General features: G+C 44.8%; 1 pseudogene; it reads right to left on the minus strand.

The window, feature by feature from the left end:
• Nucleotides 1–558: 558 nt before the first annotated feature.
• Nucleotides 559–5,478, minus strand: LOC125756099 (uncharacterized; annotated as a pseudogene).
• Nucleotides 5,479–12,200: the final 6,722 nt, after the last annotated feature.

Below are 12,200 nucleotides of genomic sequence, written 5' to 3' on the forward strand. Positions count from 1 at the left end.
AGGTCTTTTGAATGTATAATGTACTGGGACCTGTTCACGCCTCTCCAGCATCTGTTTTGCGTCGATGCCTGATGAGCAGCAGAAAACACACAGACCACAAAAATGCTCTCAAACACATAGCGAGACACACGAACCCCACCCTCTTTATTATATATATTTTTTGTTTCCTCTGTTCATAGTGACGGGGAGGAGCTCCTTCATTTCCCATGAGCTGTACGCATACATTCCATAATTCTCTTAAAACGTCTTTGAAAAGGCGTGATAGATTTATTTTTCAGTGATAACATAAAATTACAGAAATGGCATGATGTGGTATCATGCTTTCTACTTAGCTTTCTTTTTTTTTGCTTGCTTGAAGCTTCTTTCTTTAAATGGCACCAACTGTGCTTCTAGTGATGGGGCACAGATATTATCACAAATGTTACCGCAGTCCTCGTAGCTGGAGCGCTGAATTTTCTTAAGTAAACCTGTGTGCTTTTAAGTAAAACTTCTCAGTTTCGACAATTTTTTGGTGTGTGCATGCCAAGAATTCCACTGGCGTTTATGCGTTCCTTTGACACGTTCTACGCGCGCGGGAAGTAGGTATCGGCGACGGCCCTCTCGAGCACCTGCTTGTACTCGTTGTAGATGACCTCGTACAAGGAGGTCTGCACCTTCTTCTCGAACTCCTTCCTAAAGTCCTTCTTGCGGTCGTCGCCGAGACTGAGTGACTTGTCGTACTTGGTCTTCAGCTCGAGCTCCTTGATGCGGAACGTCTGCACGCTGGCGTCCTTGCCCGGCAGCGCGGCCGCCTCGAAGTCGGTTAGTACCTTGGTGGCGTTCACGTGCACCCAGATGCTCTTGATCGTGCCCGCGAGGTTGTCACCCTTGGTCTGTGCGAAGAGAAGAGTACGAGGAAGATTGGCAACGCCACGCCTTTTTTTTAAAGGCGAAAGCCTTAGATGCCTCATCAAACACGAAAATTGTTCGTCGGCGCCAACACGAGTGATGCAAGAAATCATCACTACGTGATGACGTCACGATACGACGGAAGTAATAGGAACACAAATGCACTAATAATTGCCGGCAATGCCGTTGCCTTCAAGACAGCGTTTGAATGCTTTTAAAGCGTACGTCTGTAAGGTTCGTATTGGAAAGCAGTATGCGGCATATGTGGGATATATTGCATGGCATTTTGGTGCTAAAGACATATCATGGAGGAAAGGCAACACCGCAAAGAAGGCAGACAAGCGCACATAACAAGCGCCTGTGGCGTGTAGGCCACTTGTCTGTATTCTATGTGGTTGTGTCATTTCGCTACGCTACGCCTTTTAGCGGCACGTATTCAAGTTGACTTTGGTTGTCCCTTTTGCCCTAGTCTAAAGCGACACGTAAGCAACGCTTTGCCGAGTGAAATGCTAAGTGCGCTCGTCACTTTATAACAAGATGACACAAAATAATTTGCGCGAGTATGTTGTCCTCTCCCTGGAACCTAGGCATGCGTCGGCTAATACGTCACTCACCCAGCTCAAGCGAAATTGCTATGTAGATGCCGCAGAACGTTACGTTTACGAATTTCCGTGTATTCCATTTGGATGAGTACTTCCCTCGTTGTCACGTTTGTCGAAGACTGTATGTTCCGTAGGGTGAAGTCAGTGAAGATATGTGCGGTGGGATTTTGTGGACGGACGACCAACCAATTCGTATGTTGCCACCACTCCCACACAGAATTATTGCTCTTCGCCTACCGTTGCATTGAAAGTGACGTTCTGGCTGCTATCCTCCGTTTATAACATAATTTCTTGTCATTGAATGCATTTTTTTTAAACAATGTCGCTTTAAATGACGAAGCGCAAGTTTTGCGCAAGAAAGTGTAGTGCAGCGTGGCGGCTAGGTAATAGGAAAACGTTGCACCAGGCTGCATTCAGGCTGCTTTGCAACGAGGTTGCACACATTACAACATGTAGTCCAAGAAGCAGGTCAGGTGGCTTTTTCCGGTGCTTCACAATACACATTAGAGTGAACGTTATACTAACGATAACAAACGCCACCTACCCTCGACAGTATATATCGCACTGAGAAACGCATTGTTTGGGGGCAAGATAAGATTTCAAGTAACTCTTGTGCCGATAAGCTTGGCTTAGTGGGACAAAGATATGTCATACTGAACTGAAAGGATGCCGTTTAGACGCACTCAAATGGCTCATAAAAGGCACTATACACAAAGAAATGAGACAAATGGCTCGTGTGCAATAACGGTTTCATAATAAAACACCAATCGTATCTATGATCTGCTCTATTCGATGTATACGAACTACCGTAACTTAAAGTCGAGCACGAAATTAGAAAAGGAACATTCTTCAGTAGCCTGCCTCTTCTTAACACCATTCGTTGCTAATTATGATGTGACTCCATAGAACAGCAATTAATTTTACAAATGTCTGAGTGCATGCTCATCACTGGTGTGCTCGCTTCAACAGAACACTGATGCTGCGCTCACATCGCAGCTCATAAAATTCGACGATCTGTCTGAAACGACCACGCCTACCTTAGCCAAGAAGGTAGTGTTGACGCCGCTCAGGTCGAGTTCACAGGCGACCGTGGTCTTGCCTCCAACCAACACCGGCGGCTGGCAGCTGCCCTTGCGGTGTGGCGCGGTGTCCAGGTGCCGAATGGCGCCCTCGGTTGCGTTTACCTTCAGGTCCCGGTTGAACAGGCCCGTGGACTTTATCTGCGTGATCGTGCATATGTGTGTAGTATTGAGCATATAGACCAGTTCCTTGAAGGTTATAGCAGCTGAAATTCGTCACGAATCGGTTCATCTCTGGAACGTTTCGCAGCATATTTTCTACGCGAATGCCTTTAGCGTTACGACAGTGTCCTGGCAGTTTTATCAAGTTAGGGCCTTGCAACAACGTTCTCAAGGCTACACGACTTGTCTGTGAGTCCTGTCACAGAGATTCTCCTATATGTTATTTGCATACGGGCTCAGGAGAGTGCGCAGAGCTCTCTTGATTAACATACAAAACCTTGAGCGCTCTGTTGCACTCGATCTTCTTATATGAGAATGCGATGCCAACTAGCCCAGCTAGCTAGCTTGTTTCTCTGGACTAATATCTGAAGGTTTCTGAATTAACTGACATGACGAAATAAATGCATAAACCTTAGTGTGTGACCCTGGCACGGTTTTCAGGTGCAGTTGCTCCGAGCCCGCTCTGCAGAAATATACAAATCGAGAAGTACTATCGTGAGCAATATGAGATAGAAGACCGAATTTCTGTCTATTCAACGATTGCTTGCAGTGTACTGATACGGATGTGAAGTGTTGAATTGCCAGAGATACCTCTCTGCTTAAGCATTTAGTGTCATGAGTACTTTTGCGCTTGCCAATTGCGTTTAACAAGCTATGATCTTTGAAAGGTAATTTCATATTTCATATTGCTCACGGCTATAAATCTTACGTGTTATCAATGAGTACAACAAACTATCCGGAGTTGTATGTAACGCGTTACAAGTAATCAGTTACTTGTAATAAGTTACAATGTCTTGTAATTTTGTAACATAATCGATTATTTTTTCGAAACTGTAACATGCTGGGTAATTCAATTACATTTTCTTGTGATTGATTACCGGTAATCAAATACTTTTTTTTCAAAATCAAATTGTAACCAGTCTTCTACGGCAGTTCTCGGCCCGAAAAATATGCGGCCGCTCTGTATAGGCAGCCTCCGTGCAGTCAGACGGGAGGTCCCTACGGAGCGTATTTTTTCACCTTTTCCTTGGCCTTACCTGCACCCGCCACGATTGCGTAGTGGTTATGGCGCTCGACTGCTGGCCGCGGGATCGAATCCCGGCCGCGGCGGCCACATTTTCGACGGAGGCGAAAATGCTTGAGGCCCGTGTACTTAGATTTAGGTGCACTTTAAAGAACTCCAGGTGGTCGAAATTTCCGGAGCCCTTCACTACAGCGTCCCTCATATTCATATAGTGGTTTCGGGACGTTAAACCTCAAAAATTATTATTACTGACCTTACTTGAAACGCCTCACCCGAGCGCCACCAACTGGTCAAGCGCAACGCTTCATAGAGGACACGGAGACTAGCATCGAAGCACTGCGCAACTGCGAGCTGGTGCGCAAGGTGTTCCTACATTATAATAATGGCCCTTTTCTACAGCGCATGCAGGGAGAGAGTGTTAAGTGTAGCAGCTGACCTCTTAACGAGGAAGCGTGGAAGAGCCAGTGACGACAACTTTGAAAAACAACTCCTGTTGAAAGTTAGCAATGCGTAACACTATTTCACAGAAGCCACAGTAAGCCTCCCTGCCTTCACGCGAGCCTCCAGGCTTCCCTCTACCATGCAAGCCACAGTAGTTTGTTGTAGTTTGAGTAACCTTGTGTTATTGTATTACGTCAATAAAATTTTGAAGGAAAGTAACGCAAAAGTAATCGATTACATTTCCGTAATTGCTCAGTTACTTTTCTGGGGCTGCATTTGACCACTGTAAGCAATACCATTTTAAAGGAAGTAATTTAATTGTAATCGCTTACTTATTTTCTATAACGTGTCTGAAACTGCCTTCTGATAGAAAGTCAGCGGGTCAAATAGTCGGAGAAAACAATGTAAAGCATTTTTAAAAAGAGTTCTGCGAGAAAACTTGGTTCCTTTTGAGTGAGAAAGAGACAGGAGTACAAATAACTGTTCTCGGGAAATGACAAAAGCTAATGCCCACCTTGAAGTTAAAATCGGGGGATGGATGAGAATGGGTATAGCCTGGTGTTTCCTCTGACCAGAGAGGGCATCTTCTGCGTAAGAACCGTGTCCACGAACACGTTCGAGTCCATAACAGTCGCTGCCGAAGCTGAGGAGAGAAGAATAATAGACAACGAAAGAAAATATTCGTGAGTAAGTGAATGAGATCACGTAGCTCATACAGTCAGATCCCGCAACTTTGCAAGTATAGGATTGTTTTCAGCCGAACACTGATTGAAAGCGAAAATAACGAAACTGCGAGTGAAGAGTCAGGGTAATCTTTTTTTTTTCCTCAGCACAACGCGCAGTCACAGTAAAAAAATTAAAACTTGTAAAGAGTATAGACACGAATAAAAGCGCATACATTAGAGAGCTGCATTTACGCGCTGCAGACAGTTTACATGTACAAGGTGTTCGTAACACTTGACATCGATGAGTACTTGCATAGTTTTCTGCTCCTACTGCATTGTAGTTTCCTTTTGGGCGGTCGTTTCCTAATTACATAATCATTTAAATGGACCTTAGCTTTACGGAAAAGAGTGGGTGAAATTTTTTACGTAAGTTACGGTCATATCTGAGTTTTTGACGTAAGTTAGGGTTGTAATATCTATAGCATCTCACAGTTTAAAGCCCCAGCACTTCGACATATTTCTTTAACTAGTATCAAAAATATTGTTCGCTGGTTTTACTTACCATAGGCCACAACTGCAGCGAAAATCACGTAAAACTGCATTTTGATGTTTTTGAACCTGTAAGATATAAAAAAACGGTTTTTAGCGTGTAGGTGACAAAAACTACCAAAGAGAGGAGTTTAACAAGACATAACTTCGAAGATATGCAGTTGGTCGCAGGGTATGTCGCTCACTGCATTTCTTAGTCGCAAAATGCCAGCTTAATATATTCATGAAGGCTTGCAGGCACTTCCAACTGTTATATATTTTTCGATAGTTCTATGGGTCCACCGTGCGGTGCCGTGTTAGTAAAACTTAGAGATTTGTTGCGTCGTTCAAGATTACTTATTTTTTTACTTTACGGGAAATTTGCTTGGAAGGAAACCACGGCGCAATGGTACTGATGCCCGAAATAACGCCCTCATTTTCTGTCGAGATCAACAGATATATGTATGGGCTATTTCATCCACACCTAACGATAAATACAAATAGCGGATTAAATGCATAGTTAATTTCAATGGTTCGGACTATCTTTATCTCATTTTTAGTCACTACGCTGGATTTTAACACACATTTTAGAAGAGAGAGACCAAACAACTTTATTTTAGTCCGACAAGCTTGTGGGGAGAGAGAGAGAAGACGAACAAGATATCGATAGCTTGTCTACTGGGCAAAACAGCTTTTATAGTACCGCAGGAAAGCAACATCGCATAAAAAGTTAACTTTAATAAAGTATATTAGGACATGTGCACGATATCATGTTTTGAAATTACAGGGACAATGTTTGCCACATGATATCAAGCGCTTATAGAAGCTACGCCCTTTGTTTCTTGCATCTAACAGCAGTGGCGCATACGATACATCATTGGAGAGTATATTGACACGTTAACCAAACTCGTCTTAGCAACCGACTTCGTGCTATTTCAACTAAGGAAATTTACGTATGCTCTCTTAATCAGGTCCTTGGCTAAATGCTGGCTATCCAGGAAACTAGACGAAAAATGCCCGATTTCCTGGATATATCTAGCACTTTAAGCGGGCCCTGATTAAGAGTGCTAGGAACAATTAGCAATCCTTGCTTCTCATGACTGAAACATCAAAGCGTACCGGTAGGCGCACGAGCAAACAGCGTATAGAGGCGACGTCGCCGTAGTCGTCGGTTTGCGACAGCGCTCGCCTTACCTTTTCCCAGCTGACTCTGGCGAGCGGTTCCAGCCGACTGAAACGGGAACCCGCCCCGCGCCGCTGCCGCTACAGCTCCGAGCGTTCGCGATCCTTTTTTTTTTTTGTCTCTTATCTTATCCTGGAGGACGGCGCGCATAATAAGCGGTGTGCGACCCTTGAAGCAATCCCCGTACCCAGGCGGGCAATCGGAAACCAGTTTCAATCCTCCCCCGTCAGCCGACCTAACGGCCGACCTAGCGCGCACACTTCTTTCATTTATTCCTTTAATGACGTGTGCTGTACCCTTCCGTTGTGCAAGAAATACAAGGTCCGTCTGTGTATGAATGTACGTTCGCACCTGAAAGAGCGAGCAGCCGTATTCGGACAGGTCGTTCGCGCGCGTGTGTGCGTGCACATCACATGTGATGCATGATACTTGTGCTACTTGTGCGCATCAGATCACATGTGATGCGCACAAGTTATGACCAATGCAAGGCCCAGCTGTCAAGCCAGAGTCCTCAAGACCGGTTACATCTGATGACCAGGGCTACGCTATCAGCGCACGCGCACTGCCAACTGGAATAAAGTGACCACCGACGTCCGGGCATCAGCACCTTTCTCTCCACGTTTGTTAACACAGTCACCATGTTATTGCACCTAAGCCTCCTTGACTACACTTTAAAGTTCTAATGCAGCGTTTTGCTACCACTCATTCGCTCGCTATTTTTGCTCAGTCTGTGTACCATTGTACACGCGTCATTGTGCAAACTAGAAAGGAAGCAACGAGGAAACGAGCGGAAAGACAGAGAGGTTAGCCAGTTCTTAGACCGGCTGGCTACGCTGTGCTGAAGGAAGGGGTAAGGGGGATAAAAGATGATAGAAGAGAGATGTTACAAAAAATGAGAGCAAGAAAAGAAAAAAAAAAGGAAGGAGACTACGACACTGCTTAGAGTCTGTCTCTAAGACCAGTTGTCCGCAAGAAGCGCAACAATGCTTTCAAAGCCTTCTGTGCTGACGACGGACACGGCCATGGTCCCAGAACCCTTTGTTCCGACAAAGGGCGGCTATCGGGTTTATCTAACGCATAGGAAAGTTCTTGTCTTGGAGCACTGAAACGGGGACACTCACACAGAAGACGGGAGATCGTTTCTTCGCAGCTGCAGTTATTACATGTAGAGTTGTTGGCCATTCCAGTCAGACAGGAGTAGACCTTTTCGTGAAGGCCACGCCAAGCCACAAGCGGCACAGAAGCGTCTCCTCAGCTTGCGATATTCCTGACGGAAGACGGAGCTGGAGATCTGGTAAACGCTGTGTAGACTGACGTTGGTGAAGTCCTCCGTGTTCCACTGTGGAAGTCTGAGTTTACGTGCCAGAGAACGAAGCCTTGTAGCTGCGTCGGTTCTCGAGAACGGTATATCTGCGTAGTGGTCACTGTCATGTGCAGAGTGGGCGGCCTCACCCGCACGGTCGTTACCGTATATACCACAATGACCCGGTATTCACTGATACGCTATGCTGCGTTGTTTCTCGATTGCATGGTGGTGAAGGAGCCTTATAGCAGCGACTAACTGCTCATTAGGTCCTGGACAAACCAGTTTTCTTCAGCGTGAATATGCAGACTTGTATGTTTGATCACTTCGCCGATGATTCATAACTACGTGTCACATTGTGTCGGACCTCGGGGAGGCATTATTAGGAATAATAATATATGACGTTTCACGTGCCATAACCATATGATTATGAGGCACGCCGTACTGGGGGACTGTGGATTAGTTTCACCACCTGGGGTTCTTTATCGTGTACCTAAATTTAAATACATGGGTGGTCCCATGTATTACGCCTGTGTCAAGGCTGGGAAATGAATCCGAGACCTTGAGCCTAGCAGCGCGACACCTCAGCCTGCTAAGCTACCGCGGCAGGTAGAGGCATAGCCGTGATATTCATGTCCATACTGTGGACTTAGTAGATGACGTATTATTTGTTCAAGCAAGCGCTATGGGGTATAAAAGAAAGCGATAAATATTTATTCGAACCCTCAGTTCTGTGATCTTCGCGCTGTAGAGAAAGAAGTACCCAAGCGATCTCGTCTTTGTATTGGCCTGTCGGCAGTAATATATTTGGCAATACAAGGCTAACCGACAAATTAGTGTTCTTGCGCATGGGCAAGATATTCGCCTGTAATGGTCTCGATTTCTGGTGTTTTGCCGTGTTCAGTATGATTATGGCCATTTAAGCTAAATCTATTGCACTTCCCAATGGACACGGCAGATAATACATACACCGCTGTTTGTGTGCGTCCATCAGTGTACGCAACTATGCTGCCTTTTCTTAAATCTATCTATGTATTCATGAATGAGAGAATGGCAAATAAGGCATAGAGGGGACCGATACACTCTTCGCCTTCACTGAACTGTGTTGCATATTTTGTAGTAGGGCGGTAGCGAAGAGCATGAATAATATTGTGATAGGAGATTTCTTCATTACCACAAGGAAATTATCAAAACATTTTCCGAGCAGTATCCCGACATATGAATTTTACGTATTTGTCTTCCACCATGCTACATCAAGAGAGAGAGAAATAGATTATGCTACATCAAAGCTTCTGTCGCGCCTTTGAGCTCGACGAAGCCTGCTCTCGCATCACTCATTAGGTAAGTAACGAAGATTGCAGCCTCAGTAAATGTACCACAAATGCGTGTCGATGAGGGACAGTGTATTGTCCCTAAGTCATTAAACGATTTGCTCTTTGTCTTCACTGAACTGTGTTGCATATATCGCGGTGGAGAGGTGGCCAAGCGCGTGGATAGATAAAAGAGTTTTGTTGCACTACCACAAGGCAATCGCGCCCGAATGCGGTGAGCAGTTTAAACCGTCAAGCAAGACTTCTGGTTCCTGAAGGCAAACAGTACGGAATCCGGAATAAAGCTGCAAGCGGGAAGACTTTTGCAACAGCCAGACTTGTTTGCGCTGGCGGGTCTTCAAGAAGCGGGATATATCTTTCGACGTTGATCAGCGTGTCGGGCACGCTCGGTGAAGGGCATGCATTCGAATAGCTCTACTCGGTTAGGAGATGTAGCGGGATCAGTAGTCAGAGGCTTAGCAAAACTTTTAATAAGTCTGCATCAAAAGTTGACCCCACTGCATCCGCAATTGCGGTATGCTTTCGAAATAAATGGTGTATACCACTAATGCGACAGAATATATCCTAATTATGCATATCTGTGTTACGGCAACGCATTACAGAGCTTTACAACCTTAGTATCTTCTCACAGATATCTGCTGCGTAAGGTATCGTCTGCAGAAAACCCTCAAAATATGCGTCGGAAAGGAGTGTTGCTCTAGTTGACCCTGGTGATGAACATGCTATTTTCTTAATTGTTAAGTATCGATGCAACTAATGCATATCTAATGTTCTGGCAGCGATAAGTAAAATGATATGATAAAGTTGCGCAGCCCTGAAGAATCACTCCCCCCCCCCCTCCCCCCCCCCCCCCCAGTTTCCAACAAGGCTGTTCTTTTCCAGCATCTTGTGAACTCTTTAATGCGCAACAGAAAAAACCAAATCAATAGAAAATGACGGGATAAGCCACCCACGTGTTTTTGATGTGCTTTTAAAAAAAGGTATAAAGTCGACTGTCAAGCAACTAAGCCCATTTCTCCATCTTCTGCATTACATTTCTTTCCAGAAGTAGCATTATTAATTTCAGCCTCCCTAATTGATTCGGCCTCCCTCACACTGAATGCTGCCTACTTTTAATGTTGTCGAGCATAAAAAAGTACGTCTAGGACAGTACTGACCCACAAACATTGAACGATATCGCTTGCAAATCAGCCATGTGTGTTTCAACCATGTATGTTTCGAGTGCGATGTCGGGGCGCAGTTGTGTTATCTGAAACCATACGGCAAAGGCAAGTGAACTCGGTACAATCGCTCGTTACGATCTGGTCTAACGATGGGCGTGTTCGACACGTGCTTTGCAAAATTTCGAGGTCAGGTCATGTTGGCGGTGCTGCAGCAGAGAAGATAAACAGTCTGCGGAGTCAATTTCCTTTCGCTAATCAAATGCTGTTTTGCAGTTATCCACCCAGAGTGTTAAAACGCTCACGTTGTTTCATGTCGCTGTGATCAAGACAGCTCAGAAAAGTGAAGTCTAGCCCCATTGGTTCAGGGCTTGAGCGATTAAGTTCCTCTTTTTCGTAGCATTCAATTAGGATGCAAACAGTTATAATCCCAGAACTGCAGCTGCATCAAATGAAGAACGACGTATGTGTTACAAAGAGCTGGCATCTAACTCGAAATGCGGTGACCCATGCTTTCATATCCAATGCCCTCTTTAGTGTGGAATAAGCCTCATTGGTATCGTCATTTTGTACATTCCATTTTTTTCTTCATTAGCAATACTCAATAAGATCGTGCGGAGTGAAAGGGCTGGCAATCCCTTATCGCGTGAGAAACGAGCCTATATCTCAAGTTACAGAACATCTTAGACATTTGAAAGAGCACATAATATTATTTAAAAATAAAGAGATAGTGCAAAAAACACAATAGCAAACAAAAGATAAAGTAGGTGAATGCTGTAAATGCGGAAAAAAACAAATATTGCAGTGAGAAAAATCATTGCGTATTGCTGGTTCAAATATACGATGTCCCCCTCACATCAAAATAAGAGCCTTACTTTCTACACCTTGTTTCTACAACAAAGACATTTTTTGAAGCGTTATGGTCGACTACTGATCTAAGCGACACCGTTGTTCTCAGTGGTCAACGAGTGAACCTTCTTAGTTTGGTTTTCATGCTTTCCTGCTGTTATATGTCTGATCTTTTCTCTTTGTCTCCTTCATTATGAAGCAGTATTCATTGCCATCCTGCCAGTGCATAGACATGAGAGTGCCCCCAAGCAGTTGGTTCGCCTTTTTTAAGAGGTCAAAATAATATAATTCGTTATACTTCTGTTGCCACGCACTGAGTACTTTCGGGTGCAATAAGTGCACCTACGCCTTAAAAGGCGTGTGCAAAGATAATTGCTTCAGAAACTGCAATGGTTTGGCACCATAACCTTCTTATCGGTCGGTACTGGAGGATTCCGCGTTAAACGACAGCCTCTGTGGCGGCGTGTTTGCACTTGCGCATCTGAATCTCTTATCGGTGACTCTCTGAGCCAGAAAAATGTACGAGTAGACGAAAGATACTACAGGTTTGGGAAGCAACACTGAAAGACGGTAACCGCAACGAATTAAAGTGAGTGTGGTAGGCCAGATAGCTGATCCATGCCCCCATAGGCGCGCCCAGGGTTCTCTATTAAGGAAGGGGGGGGGCGTGCATTGTTTCACTGAAGTGCCTCTCCCCTCCTTTCTTATTGGTCTAGACCGAAAAAAAACACAAGCTTCGTGATGGATGCAACAGTGAAAATCAAACATACGTTGCATCAGGGGTCATCGGTCGCCATTATCGTAAGAAACCTGCATGGCCATAACCTTGCACTTTAAACAATGACAAGACAAGTCTGACAGAGTAAAAGTGTGGGGCAGACCTGGCAACCGCCCCTCGCCTCCTCGTGCGCACGCCTATGCATGCACCCAAGGCAAAAAAAAAAAAAACATAACACTGGTTTGACGTTCTAACATGCAGATAGAT

Source organism: Rhipicephalus sanguineus, chromosome 3 (genome assembly GCF_013339695.2).
Source record: "Rhipicephalus sanguineus isolate Rsan-2018 chromosome 3, BIME_Rsan_1.4, whole genome shotgun sequence".
NCBI lineage: Eukaryota > Metazoa > Arthropoda > Arachnida > Ixodida > Ixodidae > Rhipicephalus > Rhipicephalus sanguineus.